This window comes from Anabas testudineus, chromosome 24 (assembly GCF_900324465.2).
Source record: "Anabas testudineus chromosome 24, fAnaTes1.2, whole genome shotgun sequence".
NCBI lineage: Eukaryota > Metazoa > Chordata > Actinopteri > Anabantiformes > Anabantidae > Anabas > Anabas testudineus.
Window position 1 is genome coordinate 8,814,511 of NC_046632.1, and position 19,211 is coordinate 8,833,721.

At 41.8% G+C, this 19,211-nt stretch overlaps 1 long non-coding RNA gene across 1 annotated transcript; it reads left to right on the forward strand.

Annotated features, from left to right (window-relative positions):
* The first annotated feature begins 1,348 nt into the window (after positions 1-1,348).
* On the forward strand, positions 1,349-11,605 carry LOC113149730. The gene is made up of 3 exons (XR_003297588.1): positions 1,349-1,554; positions 7,812-7,895; positions 9,954-11,605. It is a non-coding gene; the product is annotated as an uncharacterized LOC113149730 (long non-coding RNA).
* Positions 11,606-19,211: the final 7,606 nt, after the last annotated feature.

Below are 19,211 nucleotides of genomic sequence, written 5' to 3' on the forward strand. Positions count from 1 at the left end.
TGCCCCGCGCCGACGCGGCCGTGTGTATTAATGTGTCTCTGTGTTAATGTTGTGATTGCACGTGAATCCTATTCGTGTAAATCTGTAATTATGCAGACAAAAACAAAAACAGTACAAGATATCCTGCTGACATTTTTTTTTTTTATGGAAGAATGTGAAAGTCTTCCAAAAGAGGGGAATTCTGGGGGAGTTTGCTCATTGAAGTTACCCCTGCTTTCCCATGCATCTCATTTGACTGGCAAATCTCTATGCAAATCCGTCAGGTGGACGCAGGGAGAGGTGGATGACTGAGTGTACACAGTGGGCTGGGTCAGTTCGAATGTGAGTAAGCACCGAGAGAAAGAGGGCTTCTTTCTGTCATGCTCCATCTTGCCCCCACAGATCCCTAGTTGTCCCTGTGCTAACAAGAGTTTTTTTTTTTTTTTTTGTAATGAAACTGTACCCAGGCGATATATAACACTTTGCATACAAGACCGGATAAGAGATGGCGATAACATGGGCCCGAGTGTGTGTTCATTGAGTTGTCCGTGTTGCATTACAAAAGAGTGAGTGACACACGTACCTTCCTCTTTCTAGTTGCAAAACAATTTGTTTCTTGTTCTCTCTCCCTTTGCATATGTGTGTGTGTGTGTGTGTGTGTGTGTGTGTGTGCATCTTTCTTCATTCATGCAGCCTCTAGTAGTAAGTAGTGAAAACTGGGGAAGTTGTCACAGAGAGGGGAAGTGTGTAGTAAAAATATGCCAAGATCTGTCAAGTATTGTTCACCTCTGAAAGAGAGTTTCCTCTTTTTAAATCTGTGGCTGTGTGGTAGGGTGGGTGCTTGTGTGTGTGTAATGTGTGTGTGTAATTGCACATGTAGGGAAAACCCACCTAATGCTCCACTGCTAATATGATACTCATATAAAATGACTAGATATTGCTTTTGTTGTTCCTCCTGTATCAAACTTCCTCTACTGCCAAGTTCTTCATGATGTAATTATGTTATAAAAGTTCTCTCTTTTTTTTTTTGTTAAACCAAACTGCTTCCCAATAAATCTGTTTTTATTTTTTTTTATACTTCCCAACAGCACAGGATGGCAAACCTTTTCTCTGACCTTTGCGACGACCTTCCCCATTAGTGCAGGAGATGGTGCCTGAGTGAAAAAGCAGCTACTGCACGGATTTCAGTGTGAGGGATTTTAAACGTGTGAAACTACAGTGGACAGAAACAGAAAACACCTCCAAAACACACACACACACGCACACGCGAGTCAGATGTGCAACCGTGGTTATGTCACCACGGCTTTGCTTGCGTCACCGCCGTGTGTTTGTCCCCGAACGTGCATGTGTGCACGCGTGTGAGATTGTCCGAGTGACCCAGGAAGCTTCGCCGCATCTCTCTTGTAGTCTTTCCCCTGCTGATATCACTCACTTCCTGCTGTCTCCTCTTGTCCACTCTCTCTCTGTGCGTCACAGCATTCAGAATCAAGTCCAGGGGAAGAATTTAGTTGCCCGGTGTTTTCACCTCTCCACGTGGCGACACAAAAGGACCATCAGCCGTTGTGACATATCGATGTGAGTCCGTGACTGCCCTCCTTGTCCTCGCTTTCGTCCTCTCATGTTTTCTTGCTATGCTGGCTTTAATTTCCCACTTTGCACAGGGGTTTGGACACATGGCCTCTCAGCTTGCTTGCCTGTCTACCTGTCTGTGTCTGTGTGTGTTGTGCTCTGATTAGTTGTCCACATTCACATGATCCTGGCTGCTAATTTTTTTGACTCAAAACAAAAACTAAAAGGGTGCAGGAGCTGTTTTCTGTTTTAACGACATATTTCTGAAAGTAGCACGGGGATGTGAGACTGCTCTGCTTCTTTTATGATGTGCCGTACAGTGAAATTTGGATTGAAACCGTTCAGAAATAACAACACATCAGTGGCTACTGATCAGGGTTTCATTTCAAACGTGTCCCATAAAGGCATGTGCGATTTTTGTAATGAGTAATATAGACTAAAAAAATTCAGAAAGCAGGTTTGGGGAGCTGGCACAGTTCATGTATAATGCACACCCAGACAATTGAGTGTTTACATGCTCGGGTTCTTCCTTGTATTTCTTTCTGGGAAACGAGGAGAGGAGAAAAGAATGAGGAAGTTAACGAAAGAGACTGTCACGCTGTTTTTTTTTTTTTTTTTTTTGCATGTTATTGTTGATGCCGTGTTTTCGATATCTAGAACCTTTCAGACACACACATTTCTGCTTTAATCGAGAATACAATACATTGCCATCCTTCAGTTTTATAGGGATGTTACATCACAGTGTGGATAGTACTTTGTTTGTTTACATGACCTCATGTAAAAGGTCACATGGTCGTCATAACCTTTTCATTCAGGCATAAGACTATGAGTGAATCTCTTCATTTTTCTGTTGTCCTGATTGTTCTTACAATGACTATATACATTTCTTTGCATTAGAGATGATGTGAAGCTGATGGTTTAGATGCAGCCAGGATTTTTCTAAATGAGGAATTTAGCCTTTGCACAATTTCAGACTAAACACAATCATACTGAAAACCAAAGTTGTCCAATTGTTGCTTATTGTAGGCAACTTTAGATTTTGTTTTTCTGTAATGTCACTTATAAATAGAGTCACCCTATCTCCTGTCTCATTCCACTACACTACCTGTCTAATAAAGCAACACTGTCCAGTTTTTCCTGTTGGATGATCCAACCACAACGCTGTTTCCTCTCCCCTCACCTTCCCCATTCAAAGTCAACACCCATCAGAATTGCACAGTTGCTGATCCATCAGTGACGGACTTACTTCAGCTGGTTCTAATATATAACGAATGTGAGAAAGTGAGTGGAAAAGTTTGGTTAGACCTCAAGTGGGGGCGATTCAAAGACTGTGCAGATTCAGTATTACGCAATATATGAGTTTACCCTGTGCAACTTCTTTACTTTCGTACTTTACATCATCCTGTGCTTAGGATGTCTTTTCAGGACATGTGGAGGTGATAATTACCAGGAGATAAGTGGTTTTGCTTTAATAAAGACAGGGGCCTTTTGAGAAAAATTTAAAATAACGAATATAACAAGAACACAAGAAATGATAATAATAAAAAGAGACGTTTCCCCTCAACAAGGTCTTTTCTCATTAAAAGTATTTATTTTCTTTCTGTAATGGACATGCTACGGTACGATTGTGCCGTGTTTATGATTGAAAACATTTCAACCTGACTGCATTGTACGGCTGGAGAATATACTTTCCTTCTCCCCACTGCTTATCTCCTGATAAATGAAACCACTTACTGAAAATCATGTGACTTCTGGAGTCGCAGATCTTGACTGCAGAGTTTGACAAGTAGGTCTGACAGAAGATCTAGGCCCACGTGCAACTTTTCCATTATAAATGCTGCTTTGGTTATGTTTTTGTTTTGCAGTTATGTGGTAAATAATGCAGTTATTTACAGTCATTTATTTTTAAACTATTTAATAATACTTGAGAAAGTTTAGTTGTTTCTTCTTATTATCATTTAAATTGAATGTAGAAAAGTAATCAGGAGACCTTTTTCAGTAGTATGAATCCTACATTTAAAGGAAATCAGGTGTGTTGAATGTCTAAATTTTAAAAAATCCTAAAAAATAAAGCCCTTTAAAGGAAGAATGATCAAAAAATGGCATGATATTACGCTGCCTAGGTTGCCGTGTGCAACCAAAACCTAAGGATCCGGCTGGGCGAGAACAGACGAGAGTTTCCTAACACTGATGCGAGTCCTGACAAGATGCTGGTCGTGACACCGAGCCCGGGATGAGATCGCGGAAAAGGGAGTGAGAGTAGACCCAGAAAAACGGGATTCCACTCTCACTCCCTGCTCACGGAGCAACATACCACTCCAAGAGTTTCCCACGAGAAAAACCTCAGGTGTTTTTCGGTCCAGATAGAAGCACACGCACGCACACACACACACACACACACACACAAAGTCAAGGAGTGCAGATGCAGGGGAAACAGGAGATGGATATTTAGATAGATGTATCGGGCAGCATGGGAAAACTGGGGTCATGTTTGGTGGGATTGCAGGTGGGTGGGGTGGGGGTCTGACAATTGGAGACAACCAGACAGACAGACAGACGCTTGGAGGGATTAGGCTTGAGATTCATGGGAAAAACAGCTAGATAGGCATCAAGTGGCCACATTGGGGCCACATGGTTTTCATAATTGTCTACCCACTCATGTTCAGCTTGGAGAAGTGATCCTAATACCCAGAGTGACTAAACACCTGAGTGATTCACTACACTTTTACCATGTGTACACACACACATATGCGGACCCATTTGTACATAATGCCAGGGTGTGGTTCGTATGCTGACACACCAATGACACGTCTTTTTTTTTTTCCTCTCCTCATGCTGTCTTCTTCCCTTCTTCCTCTTAACCCCTCCAACCATCCCTCACTAGCTTTGTTGGAAGTACAAAGACACAGCAGTCAAACCTGTTCTTTGTCTTCATTTATCAGCTGGATCTGGAGGGAAGTCTTTCCTTCACCACCTCTTCCTGCTCTTTTTAAAAGAACTTACAGGGACATTATAGTGAGCTTAGTAAGGGCTTGAGTAGGTTATTAGGAATATAATTCCTATGTAAACTCTCTATACCACATAGTGTATGTACATACTGCAAGAGATGAGTTCCAGCTGATCTTGACAAGGACCTGCTCTGCTGTGATGGATTAAAGCAAGGCTCATAAGTGTCCTAAACTTGGTTTGCGCCTATGTTTTTAATGCTTGTGGTTAGTTCAGTAATGTCCATGATGCACATTTAGACTCCTAGAATAATAAAAAAAAATTTAATAATTTGTATATGTGAATAATTATTTATGTCTAATGGGAAATGTCCCTTGGATGCAACTTCAAACTTACATTTGGCTCAAGGGGCCCTAACCACACACAGCTTTTTTTTTTGTGAGCTGTCAGATAAGATATCTGATATGTACATTTAGAAGAGGTCTAAATTAGCTAGTATCTCACAATTAAACATAAGAACTGTACACGAGTAACATACTCATCAGTCGTCAGCCCTGGATTGGTGTAGAAAAATGACTTAAATATTAAGACTAGTCACTTTTTATTTACTTACTCACTGTGGTGGAAAGCTGATTCTGCGCCAAGAAGAAATTTTCCATTGTCGTGCTGACTCACTCTTTGCATATTATTTGCATAGTTTTGCATTTCACTGTGTTGCTTGCCAAGTTATTCATTCAGCTGTAAATTTGTTAAATATTTAGCTTTATTTGTGTGTGCCTGAATGTCTACTTCACGATAAAGCACATCCCAAAATTGATATCTGCGAGTACCGTCTCCACCCTGACAGAAGCGCCGTGATCAATTCTTCGCCATGGGTATATTGCGGACCTGAGGCTTAGAAAAGGATCTGTTTTTTGTTGCTGCTTCAACTCTTGTGCAAACACAAGCAAAAGGAGCTTTTAGGTGTTTGCACAGCTACATCCTGTTCCAGAGAATCCCCCTCACAAACACGTCAACATCTACTGTACCACAACCTGTACTCTAAGTTTCTCATAATGACGAAGACAAGGAAACAATCCTAATTTTTGCTGCAGTCGTTTGTCGTTAGGCATGTAGGGCAAAACGCAGACAGTGTCCTGTTGCTGCAATGACTTCAATCTCAGAATGTGAATAATATAGCTGCTACATGACTAGACTGGCAAAGACTGTATAAACTGCAGGTGCTTTACAGCAATAAAGATACTTAAATGAATATTGTCTATGATTGTGCACAACCAGTCCTTTATAAATAAACACCACTATTTCACATCTAAGTAATATTGAGACTCACACACTTATGATCAGTGAGTGCTAACAACATAACTGTGCCGCTCAAGGATGTAGCTTCTTTTGTCATAATTATAATAACTGCAACAATAACTCCCTCATGACACAACCCCATCATGTTTCTGATGAAGTGTTCAACTACACTAAGTGCTGCCTGACCGGTTCAACATCTGTGGGTTATGTGTGTGCTTAAGTCATTATGGGCCAATGTGCATGTTCGGGCTTGCTGACGATTCACAGAAAAGACAACAGCAGTGTGTGTGTGTTTGTGTGTATTACAGAGAAACAGAGACAGACATGAAGTGAAGGACACACTCATCCATCTTAATCAGTGCTTACTCATGTTACTGCTATTCTCTTTCCTTGTTGATGTTTTGCCTTTAAAGTTTTTTTTTTTTTCTTGTACACAGGCCTTCCTCCTTTGGTACCTGTTAGTCCTGCAGAGCCAACCTGTTTGATATCATCATGACATGTACCATAAGCCCAAAACAACATCTTAACACCTCTCACACATACTGTACACAGTGTGTAAGGAAAGAGCATCTGTCTCTGTGACACACACGCTCTTTTGCACTGTAAACCATTTGGCCCCGTGCAACATGCCCACACACTTTTTATATGTGCAAATGCCATACCGTGAGTTATCAAGGCCCCGTGCTTCCTGTTTTGCAATCCTCACTATGCCTTTCCAGAAAACGTCTGCCTCTGGCTGATTCAGGAACAGCCTGTTTTGTGCCCCCTTTAAAGGGAGTCTGTCAACATTGGGGCACGTCTAAGTAGACAACTTAAATGTCATCATTTGTTTTAAGCATTTCTCATATAGTAAATTTGGTAGAACGGTTTTGGTGACAGCGTTTCTTCTGGCAAACATTTAATATCCAAATCATTTTAAAATGATCAAATTGTCTTAGGCTGTAAATGTGAGCGCAATAAGAGCTCAAAACCCCCCAAACATGGTAATAACTCAATAACAAACATGTTCTGTAGTAGAATTTGTAAAAGTAGAATTTAGAGTGTGCAGGTGAACCTAATAAAGTGGACAGTGGGTATATATACAGTTTGTAACCATAACACTGGCCGATTTAATCCTCAAAATTCACATTCATTTTTGCAAAAAAGGATCTTTGATTGCAGACAGAGGTCGACAAGATTAGGCTTTTCATTTTTGGCCATCACCTTTTAATTAACTTCTGTTATTGCTAACAAATCCTATTACAATTTCTGGACACAGGGATGTTACAGTGAGTAGGCACAATGCTTTGTTGGTCGTAGTTTCTTCATCAGATGCGCTGACAGTAGCAAACATATAGAAAATGACCAGCATCTTCCTTATTTTATAACTTGCTATCAATAGCTACCTTCAGCTAACATTTGCATGTTGGCAGAGCAAACAGTCAAGTTTAAATGAAAAAAAAATGTGTGTGGGCTCCGTCTTTGTTGTGAATTGGCACAAATGCAAACATTTAAATACATTTCAAAGGAGTGTTGGTGCAGGGAGCTGCTCGTTTTGCAGGTGAGAGATTGTCAAATCATCCTAGATGACAAAATTGCATGACACCAGGTTATCTACTTGGATGCACCTGTGCATGTGGGAGTGTGTGTGTGTATTTGCATATGAAAAAGTCCTCCTCGCCCTGCAATTATCTGTCCAGAGGGCTGTGCACCTGTACTTTACAACTCACCTGACTGACATGCCAAACGTAAGACAGGTGGGTATTGCTAAATACCTCTACTTGGTGTCACTGTTACACATAACTGTGGGGGGTTTCCTGTCCGTGCTTATTGCAGCCATTTTGTGTATTAAAATGAATAATCAATTTATCTAAGACCACGCCATTGAGGTGGTTTCCGCTGGAGGCAGGTGTGCAGTTGTTTACATATGTTTAAGTGTGTGAGAGTTACTCTGCAGCTGGGAGTTCCCCAGAGGTAAGTAATTCACAACTTTCACTTGATGAATGGCTAAATGACTAAGACTCATATTGTTCATGCAGGCAAACGTCAAGGCTGAAGCAGCATGGGGTCTACTGGCTACGGCTTGTGCCAAAGGTTTGACCACTTCACTGTGGTCAAGAGAGGTACATACCATGAGCAGATACTGTGTGTCTGTGCATGTGTGGTTTGGTCTTAGGATGGGTGGAGTTGGGCAAGGCTTTTTGCTTCTATCACACTCATGAAAAGACGTGGGGCCTCTTTACTGCGAAATTAAAGTGATAAAGGTCAGAGCAGTCGTGTGATGTCACAAAGTATAGGAAGTGTTCGTTACGCATGGCCTGCAGAATAAATGTAGAGTGAAGTGGAGAGGATTCCTGCACAAAGCCGTGATAGAGTAGTGTAAGACCTGAGGTGTCTGACCAACTACCTGTTTATGTCAGTGATGCTGATGAGATAGACAACAATACTGAGCTCTTTAGAAAACCTCGATACATAAATACTAAAGAACAGTGTTTGAAAAGAGATTCTTTGGATCATTTCAATCAAGGTATTGACAAAAAGATTCAAAAAGCATTTTCCCCATAATGATAAAACTGTACACATTGCACCTTTTCCCTGTTTCTACTCTTCTATTATGATTAGCGTAGAGTTTTGTATGTGTGAAACTTTACTGGAGCCTGGAACAGTGAGGTTTTGTGTGTGCGTTTGTGACATCATCAAAATATATAGCCTATGGGCTGAAAGGGAGTGGGGCCAGCAGGAAGGCACTAATGCACATGCACTGGGCACAACAACAGTGACGCAGACCAAACCCAGAAGCTAGAAAACTTTACTGCCTCAGCAGACTCAGTACCATCTTTGAGTCCGGTATCCTGTTTGCGTAATACTGTCACGGTGTCATCTCTCAGTCTGTATGACATCATGTTTACTCTTCTTGGTTCACTTCTAAAAGTCAATATGAGGATGAACTGGACCAGAACTAAAATATGACAATGTATCCCTTTTCTCCCTTTGGTCTGGATCAAATAAACAGAGTGGAACCCATTTAGTCTCCAAAAGGATGTGATGTCACAGTTGTGACATGGTTTATATATAAAAAAAAAAAAAAAATTTGCACAGTGCAAGAGCAAAGTGTAAACAGTTGGTGTGCCAGTGTTGCACTTTGGTGGTTATACTGTACTAACAGGGTAATAGTGCATGCTGGTATAATAACTTCTCAAAGGTGGGGCTGGCTTAGGTTTGAGAACAGGAGACTGAGTAAATATTCACCTTCGGTGCAAGTGTACTCATAGGTTTTGGCTAGCCTAATCAGGATCTTTAGGTTTACCCTTCAAGACATCCAAAAAGGTAAGGTTCAATATGACCAGCAGGGCAATGAGGTCAAATGTGCAAATTTAAAAATTGAGCAGGAGTACGTTTGAGAGGTGTTAAAACCCCCTCTGTAAATACAAAACAATCAATTAGATTTTGATATGAAAAGAAGTTAGAGTCTGATTCGATGTGATCTGAACTGTAGGTAGCATCATGCTGCAGAGGCTCCAACTCAGCAGCAGTCTCTGACGTTTTTGTCCATCAGGCGTGTCCATCAGGCTCTGCCTGTCAGTCGCAGTCGGGCTGTGTGTGTGTGTGCACGGCGCGTGTTGTTGTGGTACAGAGGTGATCCCTCATGTCGCTCTCAGTGAGCAGCTGTCACTCCCTGCACCTCTGCTGCTGTTGTTGTCTTGACGAGGTACTTTCCCTCCATCACACTTCCTCCCACAGGACCCTTTGTTTATGACAGGTTGTGTGTGTGTGTGTTTGTGTGTGTACAGTGCGCACGGGAGTGTGTCCAATACAACTCGCACATGTATCTGATGTGGGCCCGCGGATTCTCAGAATGTGATTTAAACAGAATGTAGCTTCGCTACAGATGAGACACAAAAAAACATTTGCACAATTTCCCCCTCTTGTGCAAATGCGCGTTTACTGTACCACTCCACGAGCACACTCTAATTCACATAAATCTGATCAAGTAGGAATTCTCTTAGAAGATATACGATTTCTGTTATCTGTTATAAGAATAAACTCATGCTTTGCTCATCCAGAACGTGACATGCTGATTGTGTGACGAAGTCGTGCCATGAGACTGTTTTTGCATAACTCACGCTTCTCTTTTCCTCACACTCTCTCATCTCCCTTCGCCTGATTCCACTGTCCTAAAGGTCGCTGTGCAAACGAGTGAGCATCAGTCAGTGGTGAAAGCAGGATTTGGGTCCGGAAAGACAGGAAGCTACAGGTATGGGTGTATGTGTGTGTGTGTGTGTGTGTCAGTGTGCGCTGAGGGCTGCGTAGATGGACAGAAAGCTGATTTTAACAACACAGAGAGAATTTGCTTACCTCAGCTGGGCTGTGCTGCGGGCGTGTTTGGTGAGAATATGCGAATGCCAGCTTGGAGAAAGCTTGTGGGAAATGTTTGTAACAATTTTGTGCTGCGTTGTTTCACACCTTTTTTTTTTTTTTTAATACTTTACAGCATCACTGTACATGTACATGAAAACCAGGTGTGAGACTGCGCTGCCTGTTTGTGTGTACACGTACATGAATACAGGATGTACAGTAGCTACGGCGCTTGTGGGTGAGCTTCCCTACGTGAATGTGTGTCTCCTTGTATTTGTAGCAACAGCGTTAATACGCATGCGTTACCCGGACAATAATCCTCACTGCTTATTTGGATGTGAGTGTCATGTTGAGCAGCATTCATGCTCACTCTCTAACACTGTCTCTCCTTTGAGGAATATTATCCTTCAGCCTCTCGGCCACATTTACTGGACTTCTCACCTCCCAAATGGACGGAGTCTGACTCTGGAAGGAATCGGGAAGCCCCTGCTAACGGCTTCTTTGATAAAAGAAAGGTAGAGAGCTGCACCCAGCAGATGGTACATGGTGAGTGGATAAAGACTGAACAGGACAGCTGTACATTATTAACTCATGTTCTCCAGAATAAAAGAGGCTTTAAACATTCATTACCGAGTGTGGCATGAATCCATGAAACTAGTGAAATATAACACTGACATTATGTAAATCAAAGTGCTTGTCCAAATTAAGCTGGGTCATTTTTTTTCTTCTCATTTTTATTTCTATATATCCACTACTGTTCAAGACCAGTGCAAATGATGCCCTTTTGTTTATGCAACAAATATCATATCTGAGCTTCATGTTGACTGTAAACAATGTTTTTTTGTTTATGAAAGCAACATCACAATCATAAAAGGTCCTTGTGTGCAACTGTGTCCAACAATAAATATTTTCGCACAGAGAGAGAGTGAATGAGTTGGTTATTATTCTGAAGTGCTTCTGCAAACGTGACCTCTAATATTGGCATCGCTGCGATCAAGTTGCGAAGTTGTGGTATAGACACAACTCTGTCTCATACACTTACACGCTCTCTATATCCATCTGTCTTCTCTGCTCTTTTTTTTTTTTTTTCTTCTCTCCCTCTCGACTCGACAATCCCACAACTTCTTATCTCTCTGCACGGCTGTGCTCCTACCACCCTGAATCCTGCCCCCCCTCCCACACTCACCCCCTTTCACACTCTCCATATCCTCACATACACACACACACACACACACACTCACACACCTCAACCCTCCTCCGTATTGTGCTGATGAGCTAAGGCGTCTCTGCTTGGTCACATTACCCCAGTGTTGCATCCAGATAACTTGACTGTGTAGCCTGTGGTTTTGGTGTGTGTGAGTGTGTGTGTGTGTGTGTGTGTGTGTCTGTGTAGGTGTACCAATGTTTCAAGGTGTTTTTAATATTGCTAATTCCACTGAACATGTTGGTGTACAACACCATAAAGAACACAATAAAGTCATGAACATAAGGTGTTGGCGTGTGTTTGTGTGTTTTTTTAACATTTACACCACACAATTGCACAACGTGTGTGTTACCTAGTAAACAATGTGGTTTACAATAACATTGTGTTTCAGTAAAGATAATTATTAACCAAAGGACAGAGAACAGAGGACGAAGATATTACTTATGCTAACGGGGAATTAATATTTGAGAGGGAATTACCAAAATTGTGTCTTTTTCTTCACAGTGCACTCTGCTGATTCATCAGCCATAATGCTGACAGTGCTCATTTGTTTAACAGCGTTGTGACACCACATTGTCATTACACTGTTTTGCTGGATGTCTCTACTTCTCTGTTTTGCGTGTGTCTCATTGTAATAGCAAGTACTGGCAATAGAGCCGTAAAATATGATGTATATGTCACATTCATTACCGTGGCACGTAATGTTATGTTAATGCAGATGTGTTGCATAGATAGATAGATAGATAGATAGATAGATCGATAGATAGATGATAGATAGATAGACAGATGATAGAATGATAGACAACCTTGCAGAACCCTTTCTGTTGTGTGTCCTCATGTGTGTCAGCACCATATTGCCGTCTCACTTTCAATATACATAAGCTCCGATAAGACCACTCAGACACACCTTTTCACCTCTCTGGTATCTCCTGTTCTTATCTTTAGGGTGACAGGTGTCTAAAACCTGCCGCCTGCATCGCAGTGTACGCTTATCACCAACACACCCAAACACACACTCACTCACACTCATAGCTGTAACTGTTTGCTCAGGATTTTGCGCCATGGGTTCGCGGCCGACGGAGACAAATGGGAAAACCCTCTCACAGGGAGCGATGCTTGGGAGTGATTTCTGCTAACATTGAGGATTAAAGGTGCAGCAGTCCTAATGTGTACATCTCTGTACACTGAACAGGCTCAGTCACATGCTCAGATTCATTCAAGTTACATTGTAGTTGGTCAGCATTTGTTCCTCTTCCTGTCCATTTCCATAGAAGAATGATGATAAGTCAGGAAGGGGCTGCGACTGTGCGTATGCATGTGTGTGCATGCACTGCGTTTTACATGGTACAGTAAGTGAAACAAAAGAGTTTCAGACAGTGACTGCTTAGGGCTAGGTGTTAGTTTCTGGTCAAAATGTGGGTCTCATACTGTAAATGCCAGTATGCACGCAGTTACTGTTGCCATATATGTTTTCTCAGCTGATGGTTACAGGATATAACATAGTCCCTGCCTATATGTATAAAGTCTTATGTGTTACATAAATCTGAAAAACAGTTTTTGCGTATGTGACACAAAGTGTGTATGTACAACGATGATTACACGGAACAAGCTGTTGTTGTTGTTGTTGTTTTTAGTTTTTTAGCTCTATTTCCCGACATGATGCACTCTCCAGCCATGCATCTTGTCACACTTGTATCACACACTTACAGAAGAAAAGAGAAGCAACTTTTGCTTGCCTCAGCTGTTCCACAGGAGAACGATGGTGATGCGCGAGTGTGTCATCTCGCTGTTCATTTCATAACAGGTGTGGCACATACAAAGAGAAAGTGTGTGTGTCCATCTGTGTGTGTGTGTGTGTGTGTGTGTGTGTGTGTGTGTTTCGACTGCAGACCAAAAACAAGCCAGCGGTCTGCGTATTGTTATCTCATTAGTGGAATTATGCCCACAACTTTCACCCCATTGCCTCCAACCACACCCACCCTCCAAATGAGTTCAAGTGTAGTAGGGGGGTGTATGTGAGTGTTTTTACAGGGGACTGGGTTGGGGTGCAGTGGGGGGGGGCTCAGTGTGGGGGGGTGAATGGAGCGCAGATATATTGATGGCTGGGGAACCCCAGTGACAAGTGTCCTAAATCGGTGCAGCAGGCGTGATTGTGCCATTTGAGTCGACTTGTCAGGATCACTTAGGGAACACAATGGGATGGACGAGGAGAGGAAACAAGGAGAAGAGAGGGGGATTTTTAGGAGACGAGTGTGTGTGTGTGTGTGTAGGTGTGTGTGTGTGTGTGTGTGTGTGTGTGTGTGTGTGTTATTGGATGTTAGATTGAGAAAAATTTGAAAATATGAGTGTTTGTGTGCAATTATAGGTTCGCAAGTCAATGAATGTGTGTGTGTGTGTGTGTGTGTGTGTGGGTGTGTACATGTGAGGGGGGTGGGTGGGTGGGGTGGCCACTATTGAATGCTCCTTCCTTCTGCTCTATTTACCCAGGTGAATAGGGAAGCTGGACCAAGCCTAAGCGGGAAAACATGTCATTTTGTGCTGTGTACATGTGTGTGTGTGTGAGTGTGTTGGGAGGGGGGAGGGTTGGGGGGGGGGGGGGGGGGGTACTTGTGACTGTATGTAAGCACAAGTTCTCAAGACAAAAAGTTAGCCACATGACACTGCCCAACCCTCAGTCCAGCACATAAACACAAGCACATACACACACACACACTCGCAAATATTTGGGTGCACAAGCTCAGGCACACACACACACACGCACCCGCACCAGAGGCACAGAAATTCCCAGACATGTTTTTGGACCCTTAGCATCATAAAACACTACGATAGCTTGCTTCTCCTTCCTCTCTCGCCGTCTCGCTTTGTATTTCTGTTTTTTTGTGTGTGTGTGTAATGTAGAAAAGCCGCACAGCCGATGTGAAAGCAGACGAAACGAGGTCTGAGTGGAAGTGTCTGCCATGTGCGGGTGTGTGTGTCTTTAAAGTTGCTGATGGGAAAAAGGCCTTAGCCTCGGTAAGTCAGGAAACTGGGTGACAAACCTGACCACACACTCAGCACCAGAAGGCTATAGGGATGTCTGTGTGTGACTTAAGGTTTTTTTTTTTTTTTTCCGTCTGTGTGACAATCACCCTGTTCGACTTGTAACATCTGCTTCAATGAAAGATATTTATGTAGATTTAAGAAAAGCTCCCATGTCGTATGAAGTTGTCTCTTGTCTTTGTGTGATATATCCTCATATGTATCCTGTGTGAGAAATGTTTTTTCAGCCATAAAACAAATTCAATCTCCATATTCCAAAGACACATGTATATAGAGATATGTTACATTACAGTTCAAATGTATTGAAGATCTCTGTCAGACACTGGAGATCATTCACAACATGTGTTGTACTAGTAAATCTTAATTTCAACTTGCATCTCAAACCCAATGCAAATATTATTTTGCATATTTGTAAGGGGGGGGGGGGGGTCCCCTGATGGAAGCATGTCTTGGTTGCACCACAGGTGAACTGGTAACTAACTGGACAGCTGAATCATACACTGTGTTGTCTGTTCCCTTATTTTGTTGTTTGTTGTTTTAAGTGAGACGTTTGTCCAAACGACCATCTGTTTTTTTCGACATTGTTGGCACTGCCTTGGCAGTCCTGACCCACTTTTTGAAATGTTTACAGTTATTGTTTTGGCCTATCTGCAGCAGGCACATTTGCTCTATACATTTTTTTGACCTCAGAAAAAAAAAAACAACAACAAACAAACGGCCAAACGAATTGCAGCCAAATCTGGGAACCCAGTAACTGTTAGAGGGTCGTCTAATCACCTCAGCAGCAGCTCCAGCGCTCGCCATCTCTCTGCTTCTTTCTCTCTCCATCGCTCCCTGTCGATGTGTTCCCCACTCTTACTCTCCTATCTCTCCACCCTCACTCTCCCCTTTTTTTCACATACGAGAGCTTCTATCTAATCAATCTGTGTGTTTTGGGGTTGTTTGTGGCCATATTCATGCATGTGCATTTTGCGATATCCATGTGTGCCATATTGCATTCGGCCCATGTGCCGTGGGCCTCACGTGGAGGCTGCTGAGCAGACGTCCCGCACCTTTACCTCTATCTTTTCTAACTCCAGACGGACCCCAGATTAACAACACATCCTCTTTTATTCTTACTGCACATGTACAATATACTAACATATTATACCTCACACAGGATATGTATGCACACCTGCACCTCAGCACTATGTTGATACCTTTGCATGCAGGGAATATAAAGAGTCCTGTATGATACATAGTTGAAAATGTGTCACCTGTGACTCTAAATAAGTTTGTGGTGTTTGGTCACATATAGGCTGCACTAATGCATTGAGGGCACTGTATTTTGTACCATCAACAACTTTTTTTTTTTTTTTAATTTTCAGAATTAGCCCTTTTTGGAATGAATTGGTTTTGAACAATCTAGTTTTTAAATAAGACAAAATTATTTGCCGTGTTAGCTTTTTTTCTTCCCAGATGTATTATTTCAGCTCTCATTTTAAATGCATAACTTTCCCTCTGGATCACTTTTTGATGGCGCTGAATCTAAATAAAAACAGAGGTATAACTCTGTTTTAACCTCACTGAGCCCTCATGTTTTTGTCTCCCTGCCTCTTCATCGCTCATCTTCTTTTCGACCCCCCCCCAGCTTCTCTTTTCCTGGATGGGTAGGGTAGTTATCAGGCCCAGCCAGCTCAGCCCAGCCCTCCTACCTGACCGCTGCCAGCAGGGAGCGGCTGCTCTTGCCTGAATATCTCCGACCACAACAGCACCCAAGGAATGAGGAAATCAGGCTAGAGTAATCTATGCAGACCCAGAGCACTCTGGACAGCTTGCGAGTTCGTGCTTGTGTGCGTGTGTGTGTGTGTGTGTGTGTGCATTTTGTGAGTGTGCATGCGTGTGTTCAGGAGCCCGCCACTTCTGCAACATCCTGCTATAAATCTATTGTGACACGTCAAACTGAATTTGTGAGCCAATCTGCTTGCGACAGACATGTTTGATTTGAAAAGGGAAAGGAGGATGGAATTAAAAAATGTAGTAGTGAGAGTGAACTTCTGCTTTAACATTTAGCGTCGAATGTTTCAATAAAATCTGCCGTTATTGTAAGATAACAGCAATAGAAACCCACGTTTTTAAAGCATCAAAGTGTAAAACGTATTCCAATAAAGTCAAAATGTGAAAGCAAAATAGAAAGCTTTGGCCTCCATTTAAAAAAAATATATATGGTTTTGTTCATCCTGACTGCAAAATCTGTACATCCTCGTTGCCATGACACTCCTGCACCAAAAGCTATACCTGTATCCAAGTATACAACTGGAGGAAAGCCATCTGTCTTCAAGGAAACACTACAGAAACCATAATGGGCCTGTCTCAGAGGTATCTCACTCGCATTTCCTCCTTTGCTGAAAGGGCAGTGCATTGTTTTACTACTAAAGGTGATATTGATAGGAGCTATTTCAGCTAGACCACAGCAGCTGCATGATTTTACACATGCATGAAATATAGATGCTGTGTTACACACTCATGAACTGTACTTTTGTTTCAGGGCGATTTGGCTCTTGAGGACGAGGACAAGCGCTTTTGAACTCGAATGACCTCAACATGAAAAACACTGATGAAATCCAATATTGGCGTGACTACATTATAAGTCAGTGTTTTGTTCATGTTGTGCACTACCACACTCTCCTGCTGCACTGTTAATGATGACATAACCACCTTCCTCATATAGTCTTTAATTTTTCACTTGATACAATGAGCGATTAATAAAAATGGGAGTTCTATCAACCAATCAATGAAGACTTTTTGAGCATTTTTCATTTTAATAATTTCCAACAGTCTCCGTTTGAATGCCCTGACATCAAGCCAACCTTTTCACACTACAGGATGTTATGTCTTACAATATCCATCTGGGTCTATATTGTTTTTGTCAATAAACCACCATCCTTCCACACACACAAACACACACACACACACACACATACCCTCTCTCTCTCTCTGACACACACACACACACACACCCATAGGCAGCTGCCTTCTCACTCACTGGAAGCAGGTGTCTGTGAATCTCGTGGGGTTTGGGGCTTTAGGCCTTTTTTTTTCTCTTTTGGGTGTAGTAAAAGATGGTGAAATTCCCATTGTGAAAGTCTGCTTCTTGCTATGGCCTCTTTCCACAAGATCCCCCCCCCACCCCCCCCCCCCACACACACACACACACACAAAGCCACACACACGTTGATTGCTAACAGGGAATTTACCCCATCTTCAGAGTAAAAACAAACAAATCAAAACAAAAAGTGTATTCTGATGGAACCTGCCTATCTCTAATCTACTATAATTGTTGCATTAAAACCACAACATGTTCTGTTACACATATGAACATGTTAATGTGGTGTATATATAATTTAAAGGTGCAATAAGCATGCATGCACACTCTATTAAACTATTTCTATTTGGCCCTGCCTTAAATATCACAGTTCCTGTTACATATGACTGTAATGATGAATGTCATTTTTATTTATGTGTCCCTCTGAGACTACTTCATGAGATGGGAATCTATATTTGAGGGCAATGTGGTGGACCTGGGTTAGGGGAGGGTGCGGTTGGGTAGAGGTAGGGGGGCATGCAAGAAACTGGAGGGAGTGCATGTAAATATAGCTCCTGGACTGGGTCTGGGGCCCCTGGCTTTCATGGCCTCACAGGAAAAGAAGTCTCCTCAAGAGACTGAATGTGGAGCTCATACGTATGTGTGTTTTTGGTGAGTGGCATATGGTGTGTGTGTGTGTGTGTGTGCGTGTGCTTACAGTTGCACCAGTAGTAAGTCTCAAGCTCTGTGTAAAGAAGTTGAAAGCCACCTTTACTTTGTATTTTATTTCTGGAACGTGCACAGGAGTGATCTGCAGAAAAGAGGGAACGGTTGGGAACATTTGCTTATTACCTTCAGTGGCTGATAAAACTATACACACTTAGTAATTGGCATATGGAGGGAACGTTTTATGATAGACTCTCCACAAGTTTATGACTACAAACCTTTGTATCTGCAGGGTTGTGAGTGTCTGCATGTGTGTGTGTGTGTGCAGGGGACAGTGCGGGTGGTTAGAAGGGGAGGGTGGAGTATTTGAATACTACAGTCCACAAAAAAATTTGAATACTAGAGATAGGTTACACTTTTGAAACACTGGAGAGCAAATAGTTAATATACTGCAAACAGAGGAATTACTCCAAACAATAGTGTGGTTTCAGTGATATTTACACTTTTAACTTGAACCACTGCAGGCTATTTGTCCTAATACAATAACTATTAAAAACATTTAATAACATTAATTATACTGCATGGTTTATTGGTGTTCATTGTGCAAGAGGAGCAGCTATCGTCGCCATTACACCTTCAATTGAAGATATGATGTCATGTTCTTTAAATTATTATTCCCCAAAAAGACACACAGGAAGAACACAGGAGTGTAATAAAAACAACACACTTTATTCACTAGGCAGTATAGAAATGTATAAAAAAGTGAAAACTTGGTATGTATAAATGCTTTTATAAAATCATTTTTGCTCAGAAGCTAGTATCAAAACAAGGCATTGAAAAATATATATAAAAAAGGTTGTCTGCTAAGTGTTGTGTCGTGGGCTACTGCAGTCTTAGTATGAAAATGATTGAATATGCAATATAAAACAATACAAAACTACTCAAAGAAATGTTTAAAAACAACCATATAAAAGTTTCAATGGGCTTTTGTTTGTAGCATAATATAAAATATCAGTGTTTAGTATTCTCACATTTTTATGGAGACTATAAAATTCAAGTGCAGCTTGGTCTTACTCTTACTGGGTGAAAGCTCTTGGTTTCAAACACATA